The sequence below is a fragment of the Sus scrofa genome, chromosome 13, assembly GCF_054392235.1.
Source record: "Sus scrofa isolate SSC_HxYL_T2T_F1_AM1 chromosome 13, Sscrofa_HxYL_maternal_Yorkshire_Landrace_v2.0, whole genome shotgun sequence".
Taxonomy (NCBI): domain Eukaryota; kingdom Metazoa; phylum Chordata; class Mammalia; order Artiodactyla; family Suidae; genus Sus; species Sus scrofa.
This window is the reverse complement of record NC_139395.1, coordinates 107,078,813-107,098,938: the sequence shown is the minus strand read 5'-3', so window position 1 is coordinate 107,098,938 and position 20,126 is coordinate 107,078,813. Positions and strand designations below refer to the sequence as shown.

The 20,126-nt window shown below is 34.0% G+C and overlaps 1 long non-coding RNA gene across 1 annotated transcript in view; it reads right to left on the bottom strand.

Moving 5' to 3' along the window:
• Positions 1–222: 222 nt before the first annotated feature.
• The window catches only part of LOC146397540 (uncharacterized), a 192,366-nt gene continuing 172,462 nt past the window's right edge, over positions 223–20,126 (bottom strand). Inside the window, exons 2-3 of the long non-coding RNA XR_014824206.1 lie at positions 13,043–13,129; positions 223–5,026 (exon numbers count right to left, since the gene is read on the bottom strand). This is a non-coding gene — a long non-coding RNA (uncharacterized LOC146397540). The remainder of the gene's footprint in view (positions 5,027–13,042; positions 13,130–20,126) is intronic.

The following is a 20,126-nucleotide window of genomic DNA, read 5'->3' as shown; positions in this document are numbered from 1 at the left end:
TCTTCTAAACTGAAATAACTTTCTTTTATTTGAAACCAAGGGAATTATGACGGACATGCAGGATTAAGCAAAAAGAAAGTAAGTGTCCACAGAAATTAGCCTAAAGCATTTAACATACATTTCAATATGTGTGGAGAATCTTTAAAATGTGCCTATCCTTTGGCTTATATATAGTCTACTTTTAAGGATAGTCTTTAAACGAATGAGCAGGGAATACAAATATTTTTGCATGGGTAATTTAATATATCATTATTTATAACAACAAGAATGGAAGCAAGTTAAACATCCAACACTAAACAAATAGTAAAGACTGAACAATTGTGTGCCCATTTCAAATGTTTTCTAAGAATGCTTTATATAGGCTGTCATGTTATACTCCAGGAAATGTGTCATAGTCCATGTGAATGACGTTTTTTAGAACTGTGCAGTGCCCAGCCTATACTTGTGTATATAATACTCTAGTTTAATGACATATTACACATTAAATCAGATTTAACACTAATTACAGTTAACTAAAAAATTAGTATTCACACAAAACTATATCTTTTGTATAATCCCAAATATATGGTTAATAGATTTCAATGAATATATATAGTACGCACTTAGAAAGATTATAGAGATATATGTAGAATTGTAATAAATTATCTTTGGGTTTGGATTATGAGTTAGAAATTTTTCTTGCTTTTTCCCATTTTCTTCTTCTATAATGAGAGCATAATGTTGGAATCAGAAAAAAATATTCTATAATTTCAATGCTCTTATCTATTGATCTATTAAAATAAACACCATACACTGGGTTTATAAACAATATCTAATATATATATATTAGAAATAGCCCCCACCTAATGTACTCAAATATCACCTTCAAGACAATTCTGAGGCTATGCTTCATTTAACACTCATTATTAATTTTTCTTTTATTAGTCAACACTACTTGAGGGATTTTCTTTATTCATGGATTGCCAAACTGTGCACTATTCTCTAATAAAGATCTGGCCAGACTTGATGATACGGAGAAATAATCCCATGTTTATTAAAATGATTCAGTTGATGTAATGTATAATTTTTATTTCACAAATTCCTAAACTATAAAGAAATCGGGATTCTCCTGGGACTTTTTCAAATCAATAACAGGCTTTGATTTTTCTGGATTACCAATGGTTTTGACCTCTTTATTACCGATTTTCCCATTCACAAACTGGTAAGATGTAAACCTGCCTAAAGGGTCTCTGGGATATGGTAAAGATTGATATAGTTTAGACTAAAAGAAAATTTTAGACTCAACTATGACATAAACAGGTAAAAAAAAGTCATGAAATGCTTTAGCAATTTTAGGGTATAGGGCATATCAAAGAGATCTGGGGACACTTGATTAATATTGACAATAGAAAAGTCCGATTATGGGGAAAAACTAATTTACTCACACATTGAATAAATGTATGCTTTCTGCTCAGCACATTATAATTTCCCAGCAAGTTTTAAAGAAGAACCATAAGTAACTTTATATGAGAGAACCTAAACTGTGTGATAGCATATCACTCCCTCCTATACTTGCTTTGTATGATCTCTGATAAGGTCTAGGGTCTGGGGCCAGCCAATTAGAACCTAATGCTAACAAGCTAATAGTCACAACTTGGGTCCACATCTAAGCACCATGCCAGTATCAAAGACAGGCATTTCTATTCTTTTTTGATCTTTCATCTTGAAGATGAATGCTGCTAGTCAAAGAAATAATTACCATCTGTTACTGAGCTCCAATCCTCTATGCTCACTCAAGCTTTCACTATTCTACATATATTATTTTCAATCCTCAAAAAACTCTTTTTGGTAGATTTTTTTTTAATCTCCATCACACAATAGAGGAAGCTGAGGCACACAGTTTTAAATGACTTATCCCATGACAACTCAGTTGTGTTGACTTAATATTCAAACACAACTTTTTGAAGCACAAATTGTTCTCTTCATACTGTACTTAGGTACTTCATTTCTGTTACTAAGATTATAAGGGTGAAATCCTCAGTGTTAATGAATATTACTGTCCTATCTAGAAAACAACTCATAGACAGTCAATAGCTTTTTCTCATGGGCAGTATATTGTGGCATATTATAATATGCTATATATTTATTTAAAACAGCTTTAATGCTTTATTACTTTTGCAATGGTTTGTATTAGCAATCTGTTACTGTATAGCAAATTGCTCTAAAACACAGCAGCTTAAAACAATTATAATCTCACAGTTGCTATGCATTGGTAATTTAAGCCTGGCCCAACTGGCTTTCTCTGGCTCAAAGTCTCTCATGAGATTGCAGTCAAGCTTTAAAATTGAGGCTGTGGTTTTATCTGAAGGCTCAGTTGTTTGGAGAATAGTGAGAAGATTTTCTTCCAGGCTCACTCATGTGGTCTCTCACCAGTGCTCCTCATGTCATGTGTCTGGTTCCACTCAGGGTAAATGATCAATAGGGTACAAGAAAAAGCATCAAAAGGTGCAACCTTTTGTAACTTAATCTGAGAAGTGAGATCCCATCTCATGTTATATTCTGTTCATTAAAAACTAATCAGTAAATCCATCTTAAGGGGAGATTACATCTTACATCAGAAGATAAGGATCACTGTAGACTATCTTAAAAACTCTATCATGTGGAGTTCCAGTTGTGAAGCAGCAGAAGTAAATCCAACTAGTATCCATGAGGATGCGGGTTTGATCCCTGGCCTTGCTCAGTGGGTCGAGAATCTGGCGTTGCTGTGAGCTGTGGTGTAGGTCAACAATTAGCTAGGATCCTGCATTGCTGTGGTGTAGGCCAACGAAACCCTGTATCATGTAATTTAACATTGTCATTCTGGAAATAGAGAATTATGATATATATTTTCAAGTTTTCTATAACTCTAGAATTGTTATTGTCAGAGTTCTAGTATCAACTAACAGAATGTCAATTTAATTTGGCTTAAACAAAAACAGGAAATTTATTGCCTCAAATAACACAAATATCTATGTATGGGTCTAGCTCCTGACAGACTGTATTGAATGTTCGAATAATCTGTCTGGCCTTACTTTCCTTTATGTGGCTTTATTTTCTGGCTGGCTTACTCCATGTTGTATAAATTAATTCTGGCAATACAAGGATAAAATGATGTGTAGTGGCCATTACCTCTTTTTGTGTCAAAATAAGAGCTTTCATTAGGTTTTTTGCTCATTTCTGGCTAGAAAGATAAAGAGTACTGAATGGTTAGGATTATGGCATGTGCCATTCCTGATGCTGGGCTGTAGTTACCCCTACATGAATCATATGAACAAAGTATGGTAGGGAGATCTGATTCCAAAAAGGAAAAGGTTACAGGAAGAAGGGGCCATATTATGGAAAGACAGAAATTAAAAATACATATAAACAAATAAAAACAAGCACAATATTATGGACTGAACTGTGACCCATCAAAATTTATGTCAAAGCCCCAACACTCCAATGGCTGTATTTGGATATAGGGTCTTTATGGAGTTAATTAGAATTAAATGAGGTTGTATAAGTGGGGACTTTATCCTAAAAAATCTTAAGAATTATAGCCCATTAGCCTTGAGAATTTACAAAAATATTTTTTGACTCTACATAAGATCCTGATGTGTTCGGTACTGTGTTAGATTTCTAGAGCTCCCATAAAAAAATACAATAAATTAGGTGGCTTAGAACAACAGGAATGTATCCTCTCACAGTTTGAGAGGCCAGAAGTCTGAAGTCAAGGTATTGGCAGAGTTGGCTCCTTATGGAGGCTCTGGGAGAATCTGTTCGGTGCCTCTTTCCCAGCTTCCGGTGGTTGCTGGCCATTCTTGACATTCCTTGACTTTAGATGAATCACTGCAGTCTCTGCCTTCATTATCACATGGCCTTTCCCTCTGTCTCTGTATGTCCCGCTTTCTTCTTACAAATACATCAGTCATTGGATTTAGGAGCCATCACAATCCATATGACTTCTTAACTAATTACATTTTGAAAAGACCTTTTTTCAAAATACGGTCATGTTCTGAGGTCCGAGGTGAACATGAATTTTGAAGGGATGTTATTCAACTCACTACAAGTATGCACATAACCTTTCTCTCCATATAAACCTTAAGACTTTCAAACAAGCCATCCTGTTTGCAAGTCCTACGGAAAAAAAAAAAAAAACAACAAAAAACAGTGCTCTTCACATATAGGTAATTGCAAACAACCAGTTAAATTATACTGAATAGGACTTATATGAAATTCTTAATGGGAAAGAAATTTTTTTCAATAAAATTATCTATATAGAGTTCAAATAAAAGCCTTAAAGATTCCTTAACTTGATGTGATTTGTAATAATAACAGAAAAAAAAATCTTCATTAACTTTATTTGAATTTTATAAATCTTATCATCTAAGACGAAAAAAAGACTTTTTAAAAATTGTAACCAAGTATATTAGTTTTCTAGGGCTGCTGTAACAAATTGCCACAAAATGGATGGCTTAAAAACAATGGAAATTTATTCTCTCACAGTTTTAGAGGGCTTGAAGTCTGAAATCAAGGTGTCAGTGGGGCCATGGAAAGTCTCTCTAAAGGTTCAAGGAGAAGGTATTTTTCTCTCTTCCTTGCTGCATGTGCTTGCTGACAATCCTTGGCACTCCTTAGCTTAGAGATGGATCTCTCCAGTCTATGCCTTTGTTGTCATATGACATTCTTCTTGTGTCTTCTATGTCTTTATGCAGTGTTTCCTTTTTGTGTCAGTATCCAAATTTCCCTCATCTTATAGGAACACAGGTCACTAGATTAGGGCCCAACCTGATCCAGTCTGGACTCATTTTAACTTCATTAGATCTGCAAAGACTCTATTTCCAAACAAGGTCACACGCATGGGTACCAACGTAGAATTTCAGAATATCTTGGGGAACATAATCCAACCCATAATACTAGGTCTTAGGATTCCTCCAAAAAAAAAAAAAAATTGCATTAAAACAGGAAGAACCTCCAAAAAAATGGGAAGAACTTTCTTCTAGCTCCCAGTACTTTACTTTATTCGTTCCTATGAATGAACAAGATTAATTTATAAAAAAATTAAAAAAAAATCATAGTTTGGTTTGAACTCCCACTGTGCTAATCCAGTATTTCATGAATAAATCTCACATTATCACACACTTCTTACTAGAAATGTATTGTCTATATAAACTATTGAAATTCATTTACTCATTTTCTAATTCATACTATCAGCTGATCTTTTCTTCTACTAATGCACAGTCTGTAACTTGGGTTAGGTGTTACATGTTTAATATCACTCCACTGTGCTGAAGAAACCTGTTTAAACAAATCACAAAGCCATGACACAGGACAGAGCACCAAGGCAAAAACATTTTTAGCTTCTTCTATTTAAAGTAATGCTGGTATTTACAAATGCAGGCAAACTACACGTTGCTTCCACTGTTTAGATCATCATTCTCCCACAAACCTTCCAAAACATATTTCAGATAAGAGCTCTGAAATTCCAGCTTTCACAGTGACATTTGCACCTGCATATGGAATTCTTTCCTATGCTGGTTGGAATTTGGTGTAGTGCTAAGCATTCAAGTTTTGTTATTTTTCTTTAGCAAGACTAGTTGTTCTTGATAGTACTTCTCCCAGCTGTGTAAAGTTGGGTTAAATTTTCATCACATTAAATTTTGTTTTTTCATTCAAAATATTCAGAAAGGATTTTTAAAATTTTGTATATAAATGGAACAAGTAGATATTACATAATAGAATGATTATTTTTCTTATATTATTTTATTTCCCCATTCTCTCAGATGGAGTAGCCCAGGTAATAGAGTCTGAACCATAATGTACACACCAATGCTTTTTGGTAGGGGTGGGATGGCTGTGTGGAAAGTGAAAATGAAGGAAAAAGAGAAATGAAGCAGGAAAGGGGAGTGGAAATGAATCCGGCTCTCTGTTATTTCACAAGAAAAGGTAGTCAGTTGTTTAGTCATATGAGGTCTCTCTGGAAAAGCTTCATGAAATCACTACATCTGGGAGCTCTCTCTTAGGTTTGGATAGGGTTGAGGTAGAAGAGTAAGTAATTCATCTTATGACTCCATGGTCCCTCATCGATCAAGTTCACCCCCAGGGCCATGAATTCTCCACACTCCTGGGTTGTACAACCCACCTTTTTCAAACCTGATGGAGAAGTCCAATCTGGCCAGTGGTTAGGGACAGTGGTCTTTACTTATCAGTTGGGGGCATCTAGATCTGTAGTGATCATGGCTGTGACTGGACTTTATAATCCCCCAAACTGTGTGAGTCAAAGCTAAGATTGCTCAGGGCAAGAACAAAGGCAAGTAGTTGATATCTGGAGAGTAGAAGTCAAGGAGCCTATTGGGCAGCACATAACTGTATCTGGTGAACCAACACAGCTATGGATAATCTGTCCTGTGAAAGAATCACTGATTTTTACAACTGGGTTGATCTTTACAGATCACTTATTCCAAGTGTGAGTTTAAAATATAAGGAGCTATTTCTGTTTTCAGTTAAGATAGATTAATAGGGACTGGATTTAACTTCCCATTTGAAATGATTTCCAAAAAAGTGCATATATACATATACAGTCTTCAAGACCACTACAGATCCAACAATTAAGGGTACCTGAGAAATAGGAAGCAAAAAATGTGAGTCCAGTGAATGCTACCTACTACCTTCAGATGTTCCAAGCCAAGGGAGACAAGAGCCAAGCAGACTCACTACATGAAGAGATGGAGCTGTGAGTGTGGGTAGACTGAGGTAACTAGAGTCTATAGTACCAAGTATCAGAAAGAAAAAGGCAACACAAAAGGAGAGCTCCAGCAAACTGGCAAAGATAATTCTTGAGTATGTAGCTGAATACTAACTGACACATGCATGCAAGGAGAGTATGCCCCAGGTTGAGGAAAGAAACACCTGTTAATATTAGAAGTAATAGTGCCTAGTACTCACACAGGACTGGGAGTCATGCCTGTTACCATCAGCCAAATTGAAAAATCTCATGATTTAAAGGGCATTGGGTAGAGCACACACACACAAAAAAACCAAAAAAACAAAAACAAACAAACAAACAAAAAAACCCCACAAAAAACAAAACTTGCCTAAATAGTAGAAATATTTGGTCTCAGCTAAACAATGCTCTGATTCTGCTTAACAAATACAAAAGCAAGACCTAAAAGGAATAAACTATTTGCAAGTAACTTAACTGCATTATGGAACCAAGATCACAAATTTCTACATAAAAACCATACTATCTAGAACTCAGGTTAAAATTCACAATGGGTAAAAAACAAAAACAAAAGCAATACAGATCTGCAAGGAGTTAAGAAATATGAAACACTGAAGAGAAAAGCAATACATTGAAGTTGGTTTAGATCTGATATAGAAGTTAAAGTTAGCAAACAAGAACATTAATACTGTTTTTATAATTATATTACGTATGTACAAAAAATTAGAGATATGGAAAATACAAAAACCATCCAATTTGGACTTCTAAATATAAAACCCTATGTGTGAGATGAAAAAAACTTTGGGTAATATTAAGCAAATTAAAAATTCTGAAAAGAAATATTAGAAAACTTGAAGACATAGCAATAGAAACTGTCCAAAGTGAAACACTAGGAGAAAAGAGGATAATAATAATAAATTACAAAGAGTCAGTGATCTTTTTGGGCAACCCATAAGGGTCTACTAAGATGTAATTAGAATCAATGAAGAAGATGCAATTGTTTGAAGAAAAATGTGACTAAACTTTTTCAGAACTCTCAGGTACAAGTTTAGTGAAGCAACAGCACAAGAAACATGAAGAAAACTCTATCAAGGAACATCATAATAAAAATCTTCAAGACCAGTGATAAAGTAAGAAACTTAATAACAACCAGAGAAAACCCAAACTGCATACAGAAGAACAAAGATAATGACAGAAAATTTCTCTAAAATAACAGCAGTAAAAAACAATGTAAATGAGAAGAAAATGGAGAAATGACTTTAGGGATTAGAAGAACAAAATACTTCTATATATATCTTATACATATGATATATAGTTCAAAAAGAAAGACACAAATGAGGAAAATACCATACCATATATACTATAGCAAACTAGAGAATGCTAGAATATCCATATATTAGACAAAGTAGAGTTCTGATTACTATCACAGGCATTAAAATGTTCATTTCATAATAGTAAAGAGGTCAATTCAAGAGAATATAATAATATTTATCTGATAGAATATACAATAATGTACTACAATAGTTAAATGAGTTTATCAAGGTTGCAGAATAAAAGATTAATATACAAACATCTATTTCTTTGCCATAGCAATAAACATTCAGAAAATAAAATTTAAAAAAGAATACATTTATAATAACATACAAATATATGCTACTTAGTTATAAACTCAACAAAGGATGTTCAAATCCTCTACAAAGAAAACTACAAAACATTACTGAGAGAAATTTAAGAATGCCTAAAAAAAATGGAGATAAACCATGTTCATGGGTATGAAGGCTTGATTTTGTTAAGATATCAATTCTCCCTTAATTGATTTGTATGTGAATACATACATGCATACGTGTGTGTGTGTGTGTGTGTGTGTGAGAGAGAGAGAGAGAGAGAGAGAGAGTATGTATATATATTTTACTCAATGCAATCCCAATCAAAATCCCAACAGGCTTTTTTTTGTTGTTATAGAAAAACTGACAAAGTCATTCTGTAATTCATCACGAAATGCAAAGAAGCTAGGACAACAAAAATGACTTTGAAAAAGAGAAGAAAATTTGAAGAACTAACACTGTCTGGTTTTAATACTTATTATAAAGCTGATAATAAAAATGGATGTTATTGGCATCAATATAGATAAATAGATCAGTTAAAAAGAACAGGTAACATAGAAATAGACCCTATACATGGTTAAGAGGCAATTCAATGCAAAAAGGATAGTTTTTTCAACAAAAGTTGCCAAAACAATTGGGTATCCATATACAAAAAAGTACTTTAATCTATACCTTGCACTATATAAAAATTAGCTCATAATAAATAATAGAGCAAAGGGTAAAATCTAAAATTATAAAGCCCTGGAAATATATGCAGAAGAAAGCATTTGTGATCTTGGGTTAGGTAATACTGACTAGATATTGAACCAATAGTAAGTTTCATAAATAATTTGGACTTCATCAAAATTAAAATCTATCCTTCACAGGACATAGAAGACATAAAAATGAGCCATGGAATGGAGAAAATATTAGCAATTACATATGTAGTAAAGGACTTATATTCTGGCTTTATTAAGAACTCTCAAATTTAGTAGTTAAGAGATTAAAAAAATAAAATATAGGCAAAATATTTGAACATTTGACCAAAAAAGATATAGCAATTAAGTCCTTGAAAAGAAATTCAACATCATTAATCAACAGAGAAATGGAATTAAAAACCACAATGAAATACTGTTAGAATGGATGAAACTAAAAAGATTGACCATACCAAATGTTGGCAATGAAGCAGAGAAACTAGAAATTTTATATACTGCTCCTGGGAATGTCAAATTATATAACTATGTTGAGAGACTGACAGTTTCTCGAGAAAAATGAGAACATATGTCCACACAAAGAATTGTACATTAATTCTCATAGTAGCTTTATTTGTAATATTCCAAACTAGAAATGACCAAAATGCCTATTAATGGGTGACTACATTAGCAAACTGTTGCAAGTTCATATAATGGAGTACTTCTCAGCATTAAAAAGGAATGAACCTTGAGACATGCTACAAAATGAATAATCTCAAAATTATTATGCTGAATGATAGAATCAAGACAAGAAAGAATATATACTGTATAATTTCAGTTATATAAAATCCAGAACATGAAAAATATAGAGAGAAAACTCTATCAATGGTTGCCTAGAAATAGAAGGACTGGGAAAGCTGGATGGGAATGATTATAAGGCCCCTTTGGGAGTTATTGATATATTCATTATCTTGATTATAGTTGTGGTTCATGGTGTGTACATATGTGAAAACTAATCAAATTGTATACTTTAAATATGCGCAATATGTTGCTAAAAATGAGGAATCTGGAGAGAACAAAGGTCTAATGGGGTTATAGGTAGAACTGGTAAAGTCGTATTTCTTTTTTCTTACTAATACATTTCTTTTATCCTTAAAAGTATTTGCAAATAGCATAGGTTATTAGATCTAGTATATATGCAACCTACAACACTTTAAAGTTCTGTCTGTCTTCTGAAAACAAAGAAACACAATTGTAGTTGTTACTCAAGTAGCCCTTGAAAGTCTTGGAGCCCAGATGCAGCAGGGACCACCATAGCCAGGGTTACAACATTGCTTATTATGGATTCCCTAACAAGAGATGTGGGATGATAGTTATAAAATACTATATTTACAACTATCCTCACTTCACCTCATACTGGAAATTTCTTAAGCTTTACCTTGCCTTAGAATAACCTGGAAGTTTGTTAAACACAGGTTGCTGAGCCACATTCTCAGTTTCTGAATGAGTAGTCTGGTCTGGGGCTGAAAAAATATGCATCTCTACCAAGTTTATAGGTAATGCTGCTATTGTTGCATGAGCAACCACACCTTGAGAACCACTAAGAGAAATGCCCTAGATTGAAAGAAAAATAAGTCTTTCTTTCAGTGGAATTTAATTTTTCTGCTAGGTTTGGATTTAAATCTGCCTATTAGCAGAGAACAAGCCAGCATCTGAGCAGCCAAGGGGGAACACTCCTGCCAGATGCTTATCACTCCCTTCCTGTTTCCTAGATCTCTTGGGCTCAAAGCAAACATATTTTGTAGGCCTAGGAGTCACAACTCTGTCTACTTTTCAAATTTAAAATATTTAATAATAGTCCAAGATAACATTGTTTACACTTAAATCCTCATAGAACCAATATAGATCACAAGTTCAATAAAGTATTTGTTTAAGCGCCTCCCTTGGGTCACACCCAGTATTAGGCCCTGGCGATTCAATGGTGAGCAAGTCAGTCATGGTCTTTACCTCTTGGAGTTTTCTATTTGGAAAACTGTCCTTATACAAACAATTGTTTAAATAATAAAGCACAATTATGACAAGTGTCCTGAAGGAGACTATAAATATTATTGATGAGCAGCACAAGTATAATATTCATATCTTTGAAGAAAAGGCATATAATTTTGTTACTTGTTTGGACTTGTATGTGCCTTCAAATCCAATGACAATTTCTCATATAATTTTCGCAAGTCTAATAGACAATTCTAATAGAAAATTCTAATGACTATAACACTCTTTTCTATTTAAACTTTCACTGTTTTTGGTTTTATCTCTGAATTTGTATCTTTTATCACTTCGTAATTTCTACCTTTCGTAACTTTTCTATATTTAGAAATTTTGTGTCAGTTACATTATCTTTTCTTCGACTGGTTTCATCTCAACCAAAACAGACCTCTTGCTTATTGTACTTTGGGAAAAGAGTCAGATTTTCTGAACTTGGTTAAATTACCACTTCCTTTGCAAGACAAATGCATCATAGGAGACCTTGATGTGGGTACTCATTAAATACATTTCCTCTGTTTCCCAAGTGTTCTTTATTCTTTCATGAACACCAAGTTTGTAAAATTCATGAAAAAGATAAATCGTAACATTTCCTTGAAACCTGAAGTGTATGTATACCACAATGTTTGGGCAGGCTCCTTGCTTTCACCTAATGCTATTTCCAAGGAATAATGTTTCCTCTTCTTATCACATACAACCTTTTTAACTTTCATGAAAATTTTCATACACTGCAGTTTGTACACTGATAGGAAGTTTTCCACCCCTGTGTGAGGGTTGTTGTTGTAAGTAATTATGTGTAAATAAAATAAAAGTTTCTCTGAAGGTAGATGATAAACAAATGACTAAGTTTGTGTTTTCTCTCTTTTCTTGTCTTAGGACATATAAAATATTATAGCCTACAAGCTGAGATGGCTAAATTTTCAAGGCTCACAGCTATGACAAAAAATCAGCTGGGGTGTTCAAGGATAGGCTCCATCACCAGCTAAGTGATTCACTAGCTCATTCAGAATGCATGAGATTCAAATTTGTGATGGAGCAAAATTTCAAGTAACTCTGAATCATGAATGTCAGTGTTGCTTGGGAATTGCTCATTCTTTCTTTAAAATTCATGAAATACTTATTCAACAAATTTCAAGATCATGGCCAGTAATTTTCCAACTCTAGGTGAATACCAGGCTTCTACACTTCTTGTTCCTTAATTATGCCAGGCTGTATAAAGTCATGGGTCTCAAGATCGTATGATGTTATTTACTACTTTCTCATTATTTTCTCTGATAGCTATCATAATATCTTAGATTCTCATTTTATCCATCCATTTAAGCATTTTTGAGATCTACTATGATCTAAGCTCTTTGCCTACCTTTTCATAAGTATTAGAGACTCTACTCACTTAAAGAGCCTATACTTTAGTTGGGTAGAAAAACAAAACCAAAAACAAATCATTACAATAAAATGCAAAAGTGCTGTATCTCAGGGAAGCCCAGAAAAGTCAAGGACAAAGAATGATACATCACATCTTTCTCTTATTAATCCAGTAACTTTTCCTGTGAATTTCCTTCTCATTCTGAACATGGTCCATGAAATAATATCCTTACCTTGTCCAGAGTCAGCTAGTTTGACCCAGCATCTGGTGCTACGGTCCCTGCTGCAGCTTGTGCTATGACTAGACTTGTCTCCTGCCTGTTCTAGTTTAGGTTATGATGGTTTCTATCAGGGCATCCACATGAAAATTAATCAGACACGATGCATTTGAAATAGAATTTAGTCATGGGAAAAAAATGTCCATTTTAGGTTAAAATCTCATATCAAATAAATAGTTGCTAGGTGACTACAGTGTGATTCATATTCTACAAATGATATAGCTTTTTAAAAATACGCTAGGTTTTATTTAAAGTATTTTCCTCTTTTTCCTAATGATTCAATGTTTGAGACTTCTAATACTATAGCACAAATTTAAATCAAAACACTTTGGCCATTAATTTGTGATTTTAGCAGGGAGTTGCTGATACCTGGAGTCCTTGCTGAGGACACAGTGGAGTTTAAGGCATTGAAATTTGAGGTAGATTTTTCCAAAATTTTCATTGTCTTGTCTTGTCCTAAGAAGAAAAAATTAAAATCTATAATAAATGAAAGCTCAAAGAATTATTTTAATCATATGGCTCCAAAGAGGACAAGAGAGTAATATAGGTAATAGGAACATCTGTCGACTGAAACCTATCTGACTCTTTTCCATCCAGATAGTGTGCCCCTGCGGGTAGAGACCATAATTATCTCCTAGGGCTGGCAACACTTAATTCTCTGCTTTTTGTCCTTGGAAAGCACTCAATAAACATTCAGCAATGATTATCAAAAATAATGAAGATGGAGTTATTTTAATTTTAAATTAAGTTAAAATCTGGAAAGATTTCATAATAAAAGTGAATTTAATATTTCCTCCTGTTCTATTCTTTGTTCTTTGGGACATTCCATAAGTATGGCTTACCTATTAAGAATAACACTATGCATTAATCTGAAAGGCATGATTTTTAAAAATCTCTTGAGTCATATTGATTTGAAATAAACATGTCCTTAACATTCTAATTTAATGTTCTCGGAAAATCTTGACATCATGGAAGTCACTTTCATGTGATCCTGTGAGAGTCAGGGGAGAATTTCTACTTGATTTCTTGCTTCTATTCAATATCCTACCCAGGATGTCAAATTCAAACCTCACTTATGACTTTCATAGGAAGATATGATAGTTTCATTGGCAGAAAGGAAAGGACTACATTTATAATTGTCAGTATTTTTATAGCAACAAGCTGTTGGATCAACAAAAGATAATACAGACTGAGCCATTTGTATTTTTACAGCTATAATTTAATTTTTCTTAGAAGTATGTAACTTTCCTTTTGTGCTTATTTAGCTATCTGCAATTTGGGGCTCCTTTGTTGCCTTTGATTTGTCAGTTATTGTAATAGTTTTTTTTTTTTTTCTGTGAAAGCAGAAAAAACATGTTAATGTCTAATGATTATAAAAGGAAATGACACCGTAAGAAAGGTATTGTTAAAATGAAGTGCTAAATGTCAAGGGCCTTAAAGCAGAGGAGAAAATTTATATTCGTTTCTAATTATACTTTACCAGCAAATTGAAAAATACAGAGAGTCTAAGTCTGCAAATGAATCAAAATTGCTTTTAAAATGGCTTCGCTTTGCCAGATGATCAAAATACCTATTTTTCTTCTGTAAGAAATGCCACCTGTTTTATACAGCCTTCCTGACTGATTGAAAATGAAATTGAAAATTCTCTGTGATTTTTCACATATACCTCAGCCATATCTCTTCATTTTGTGTTTTATAGTCTTTCATTTTCTCTCTTTTAACAATTAATTTTGTATCCATCTAGATGTATACATCCTTGTGAGAGTCTTTGGAGAATATATAAACATTATGTTAGATTAAGTACTGCTATTACAGTAGGTAACCATCCACTCTGCATCACTATTTTCCTGATCAGTCCATATGAGCAAAAAGAAGACAAATGTTCTCATTGATCAGAAATTATACTAACAATTCATCAATAGATGATGAGAAAAAAATGAAATCATAATTTTTATTATTCTTGCATTTCAGAGCAAGTTTGACTAAACTAGTAGGTATATCAAAGACCTGTTTTTGGTTGACTTTCTCTTGCTAAATAACAAATTCTGTAGAATTTAGAAAGAGGACAGTAGATTACAAACTAAAAACTGAGACACATTCCAGTCAATTCTCAAGTATCATCAGGTTAATTATGAGGAAATAATAAGCCTCTAGAAGCTTCTAAGGCTTAAAAGGAGAAATCCCTCTGATAGATTTTTAATGTTAAAAGAACATAAAATTGATATGCAAAGCTAGATATAATGCCTTATTTCAAACTACTACACATGACATTTTTAATTAAAGTATTTTTAATTAGAATTTGACTGTTGCCAGGAAGATAGGCATGATCTTCATGTGTCACTGAGACCGTATATTTTGAATACACTCTTTGTGTCTCACCTTAACAGTTATCATAGTGAGGACAAAAAACAGTGAAATTTCTTTTCTATATCTCTCCATTTAAAATTATTGAGGGGAAAGTTGGAGTTTCTGTCTTGGCACAGTGGTTAACAAATCTGACTAGGAACCATGAGGTTGCAGGTTCGATCTCTGGCCTTGCTGAGTGGGTTAAGGATCCGGTGTTGCCGTGAGCTGTGGTGTAGGTTGCAGATGCGGCTCGGATCCCAAGTTGCTCTGGCTCTGGCATAAGCCAAGGCTACAGCTCCAATTAGACCCCTAGCCTGGGAACCTCCATATGCCTCAGGTGCAGCCCTAGAAAAGGCAAAAGGCAAAATAAACAAAAAAACAAACAAACAAATAAATACAATTATTGAGGGGAAAGTCAATAAATATATCAAAATACAGTCATTTAAATACCTTAGTATTGTCAGCATAATATAAAATATTAAAGGACTTCTGCAACAACTATAATGGGCATTATGTTCTTCAATTAAGCCACAAATACCACATTTGTCATTTCAGTTGGGTTGCATAGGACTAAAGCAGTAAATATACCCATTTCATAAACACTATAAAACTATATTCTCATATCTAAGTTAAAATCAAGAAAAAGCATACATAAAACTTTTACTCCTAAAATTCTAGTAAACTATTTATCTTGTTTTATATTCTTCTTTCGTACTTCTGTCTTTGAATGGTTTTTCTTCTAATGTGTGTTTCATGATTACTCATTTTGTAATGCATGTTGGTTTTGAGACTGCACAGTTTGTATGTGCATTCTTCTCCCCCTCCCCTATCTGTCCTGGTATTGTTTGTATACTACAGAAACTAATTTTGCCTCCTTTGAGTCTTCTCTTTAATACTCTGGTCAATAAGGATATATCTTCTATAAGACAAGTCATTAGCTATAATACATAGATACAGGCATACCTCATTTTGATTATACTTTCTTTAATTGTGCTTTGTAGATATTGCAGTTTTTACAAATTGAAGATCCATGACAACCTTAAATCGAGCAAGTCCATCAGCACAATTTTTCCAACAGCATTTGTTCACTTTGTATCTGTGTCACACTTTGGTAATTCTAGAAATATTTCAAACTTTTTCAGTATTACTATTATTTGTTATGGTGATCTGTGATCAGTGATCTTTGATCTTACTGTTGTAATTGTTTGGGGGCATGGCGAAGTGTGCCCATAAGACACTAAACTTAATTGATAAACGTGTGTATTCTGACTGTTCTACTGACTGGCAGTTTCAGCTCTCCTTCTTCTTATGGACCTCCCTATTCCATAAGACGCAGTTTTGAAATTAAGCCAATTAATAATCCTACAATGGCCTCTAAATGCTTAAGTAAATAGAAGAGTCACATGTCTCACTTTATATCAAAAGCCAGAAATGATTAAGCTTAGTGAGGAAGGCATGTTGAAAACTAGGCTTATTGTATTAACAGTTAGATAAGTTATGAATATAAAGGAAAAGTTCTCGAAAGAAATTAAAATTGCTATTCCAGTTAACATAAGAATGATAAGAAGGCGAAACAACATTACTGCTGATATGGAGAAAGTTTTAGTAGTCTTGCTAGAAGATCAAACCAGCCACAATATTCCCTTAAGCCAAAACTTAATCCAGAGAAAGGCCCTAATACTCTTCAATTCTATGATGTCCAAGAGACGTGAGAAAGATGCAGGAGAAATTTTGAAGCTAGCACATTCATAAAGTCTAAGAGAATAAGCCATCTCCATCACATAAAAGTACAAGGTTAAGAAGCAGGTTTTGATGTAGAAGCTGCAGGAAGTTATCCAAAAATCTATCTAAGGTAATTAATGAGGGTGTCTATACTAAACAATAAATTTTCAGTATAGACAAACAGTCTTATGTTGGAAGAGGATGCCACCTAAGACTTTCTTAGCTAGAGAGGAGAGGTCAATGCCTGGTTTCAAAGCTTCAAATCTTCAAAGGACAGGCTAACTCTCTTGTTAAGGGCTAATGCAGCTGGTAACTTTAAGATGAAGTAATTGCTCATTCACCATTCTGAAAATCATAGCTCCTTAAGAATTATGCTAAATCTAACATTCTGCCTGTGCTCTATAAATCAAACAACAAAGCCTGGATGACAGCACATCTGTTAACAATGTGGTTTACGAAGTATTTTAAGCCCACTGTTGAGACCTACTGCTCAGAAGAAAAAGATTCCTTTCAAAATATTACTGCTCATTGACAATGTACTTGGTCACCCAAGAGCTCTGATGAAGATGTCCAATGAGATTAATGATGTTTTCATGCCTGCAAAAACAACATCCATCCTGTAGCCCATAGGTCAAGGAGTAATTTTAACTTTTAAGTCTTATAATTTAAGAAATACATTTTGGAGAGTTCCCTTGTGGCATAGTAGGTTAAGGATTTGACAATGTCTCTGCAGAGCTTAGGTTGAGGCTGTGACATGGGTTTGACCCTTGGCCAGGGAAATTCCACATGCCATTGGTATGGCAAAAAAAAAAAAAAAAAAAAAAAAAAAAAAAAAAAAAAAGGAAGAAAGAAATATATTTTGTAAGGCAATCTACAGTTGCCACAGATAGTGATTCCTCTGATGAGTCTGGGTTAAGTCAATTGAAAACTTTCTGGATAGGATTCACCACTCTATATGCCATGAAGAACATTTGTGATCCATGGGAAGAGATTAAAATATCAACATTAACAGGGGTTTGGAAGAAGTTGATTCCAACCCTCACTTTGAGGGGTTTAAGACCTCAGTGTAGGAAGTAACTGCAGATGTGCTGGAGCTAGCAAGAGAACCAGAATTGGAAGTGGTGCCTGAAGATGTACCCACATTACTCTAATCTCATCGTAAGAAGCACAGGGATGCTTCTTACAGGTGATCAAAGAAAATGATTTCTTGGGATGGCATATACTCCTGATGAAGATGTTTTAAAGATTATTGAAATGACAGTAAAGGATTTAGAATCTTAATAAACTTACTTGATAAAGCAGCAGCAGGGTTTAAGATCAACTCCATTTTCAAAAGAAGTTCTACTGTGGTAAAATGCTTTCAAATGTCATTGCATGGCACAGAGAAATCTTTCATGAAATGAAGAGTCAATCAATGTGGCAAATTTCATCATTGTCTTATTTTAGGAAATTGCCACAACCACCCCAACCTTCAGCAATCACTACCCTGATTAGTCATTAGCCATCAATACCGAGGCAAGCAAAACTATTAAGCAGTACCCTCACCAGCAAAACTATTAAGACTCATTGAGAGCTCAGGGTTAGTGTTTGTTAACAATATATATATTTTTAAATTTTTAGGGCTGCACCCACATCATATGGAAGTTCCCAGGTTAGGGGCTGAATCAGAGCTACAGCTGCTGGCCTATGCCACAGCCACAGCAATGAGGGATCTGAGCCAGATCTGTGACCTACACCACAGCTCACAGCAATGCTGGATCCTCGACCCAGTGAGCGAGGCCAGGGATTGAACTCACATACTCATGGATGCTAGTTGGATTTGTTTCTTCTGCACCACAATTTGTCACCCACAACAAAGTACTTTTAATTAAGGTATATATATATATTTTAGACATAATGCTATTACACACATTATAGACTACAGTGTAGTATAAACATAACTTTCATATGGACTGGGAAAGCAGAATTTGTGTGACACACTTTATTGTGATATTTGCTTTATTGTAGTGATCTGGAATTGAATCCACAATATCTTTGAGATATGACTGTATAAATAATCTATTTATAGACAGGCTAATTATATCAGTCCAAATAAAAAGAAAATTCCTTCATATTTGGACTTGTCCATTGGCAAATAAATTTAACAAGCTAGCCAAAATACAATTTAATTCTTTTGGGATTGTTATTTAAGGAAAACAAAACAAAATGCTCCATTTTAGCAAATTCTCTTATATACTCCCTTCTAGGCACAGAAGTAATAAAAACAATTTATCCCACAGGGATAAATTCATGTCTCTCTTCTCAACTTCTTCCTTTTTGATTAGAGACAAAGAAACTAAGTCGCACATATTTTCATATAAATATACCAGTATTTCTAAAATGTTATATAAGAAAATGTTAGTATATTATGAAAAACTTCAAATTGGCACAATGTAATCCACATAACCAAAAGTCAGGACTAGTGGGAAAACCAAAGGTCAAGAAATTGGTTCCAAATATCTTCCAGCTCTGATGGATTAGCTTGTATCACACAAATATTCCATTTAAAAGCAGCTCAGTTAAATTTTTTTTTTTAGCTTATTTAGGCATTAGAGGTCAAGGCAACTTGGATTTCCAAATTTGGATCTCCAATTTTTGAGATACAAAAGAGATCCAAAAGAGAAAGGAAACACATTGATAGAAGCTATACTTGTTTAGCTGCTTTTTCCCATGAAAGAGTTTGATGCTATCTGCCATTTCATAGTTTAAGGCAGAGTTTAAACAGAAAGTATCCATACAGAATTTTAGTCAAGCTCTTAGGATGAGGAGATGGAAACATAATGTCTATGAAGGTAGGCTAGACCCAAATGACCAAGATCTGAAGAAAATGGATTTGTAGAAAAATGAGGCCAACATTCTTTTCCTTGAGGCACTGATCAACATTAAACTTCCAGAGTATAAGAGACTGAGAAACTAAGAAAGCAAGCCAAAAGGCTAAAATAAATTTTAGCAGTCTCACAACACTGGAGGAATACAAATTGGAAATTAGAATCTGCTGAGGAAGAGAGGCAATGGGGACACTACAGGTTTTCAGTAAAACAAGCAAATTGAAAATATGTTAGTTCTCATGAAATCTGAAACCTAGATATAGAGAGATTCTCAGTCTCTATCTATCCCTGATTAGACTAAGAGAATCTGCCCTTACTCTATCTAACTCCTGGCTAGAATAATTAGATTTTCTTTAAGGAATATAACGTCATCCAGAGCTTCTTACCTTGGCAGTTATTCAGTGCTCAGCATTCAATTAAAACAACCACCACTACCACAAATGGGACAGAGAGAACAGTAACAAATGACCAAAAAACAAGAGAAGAAATAGGTACTAGAAACAGATCCACAGATAATC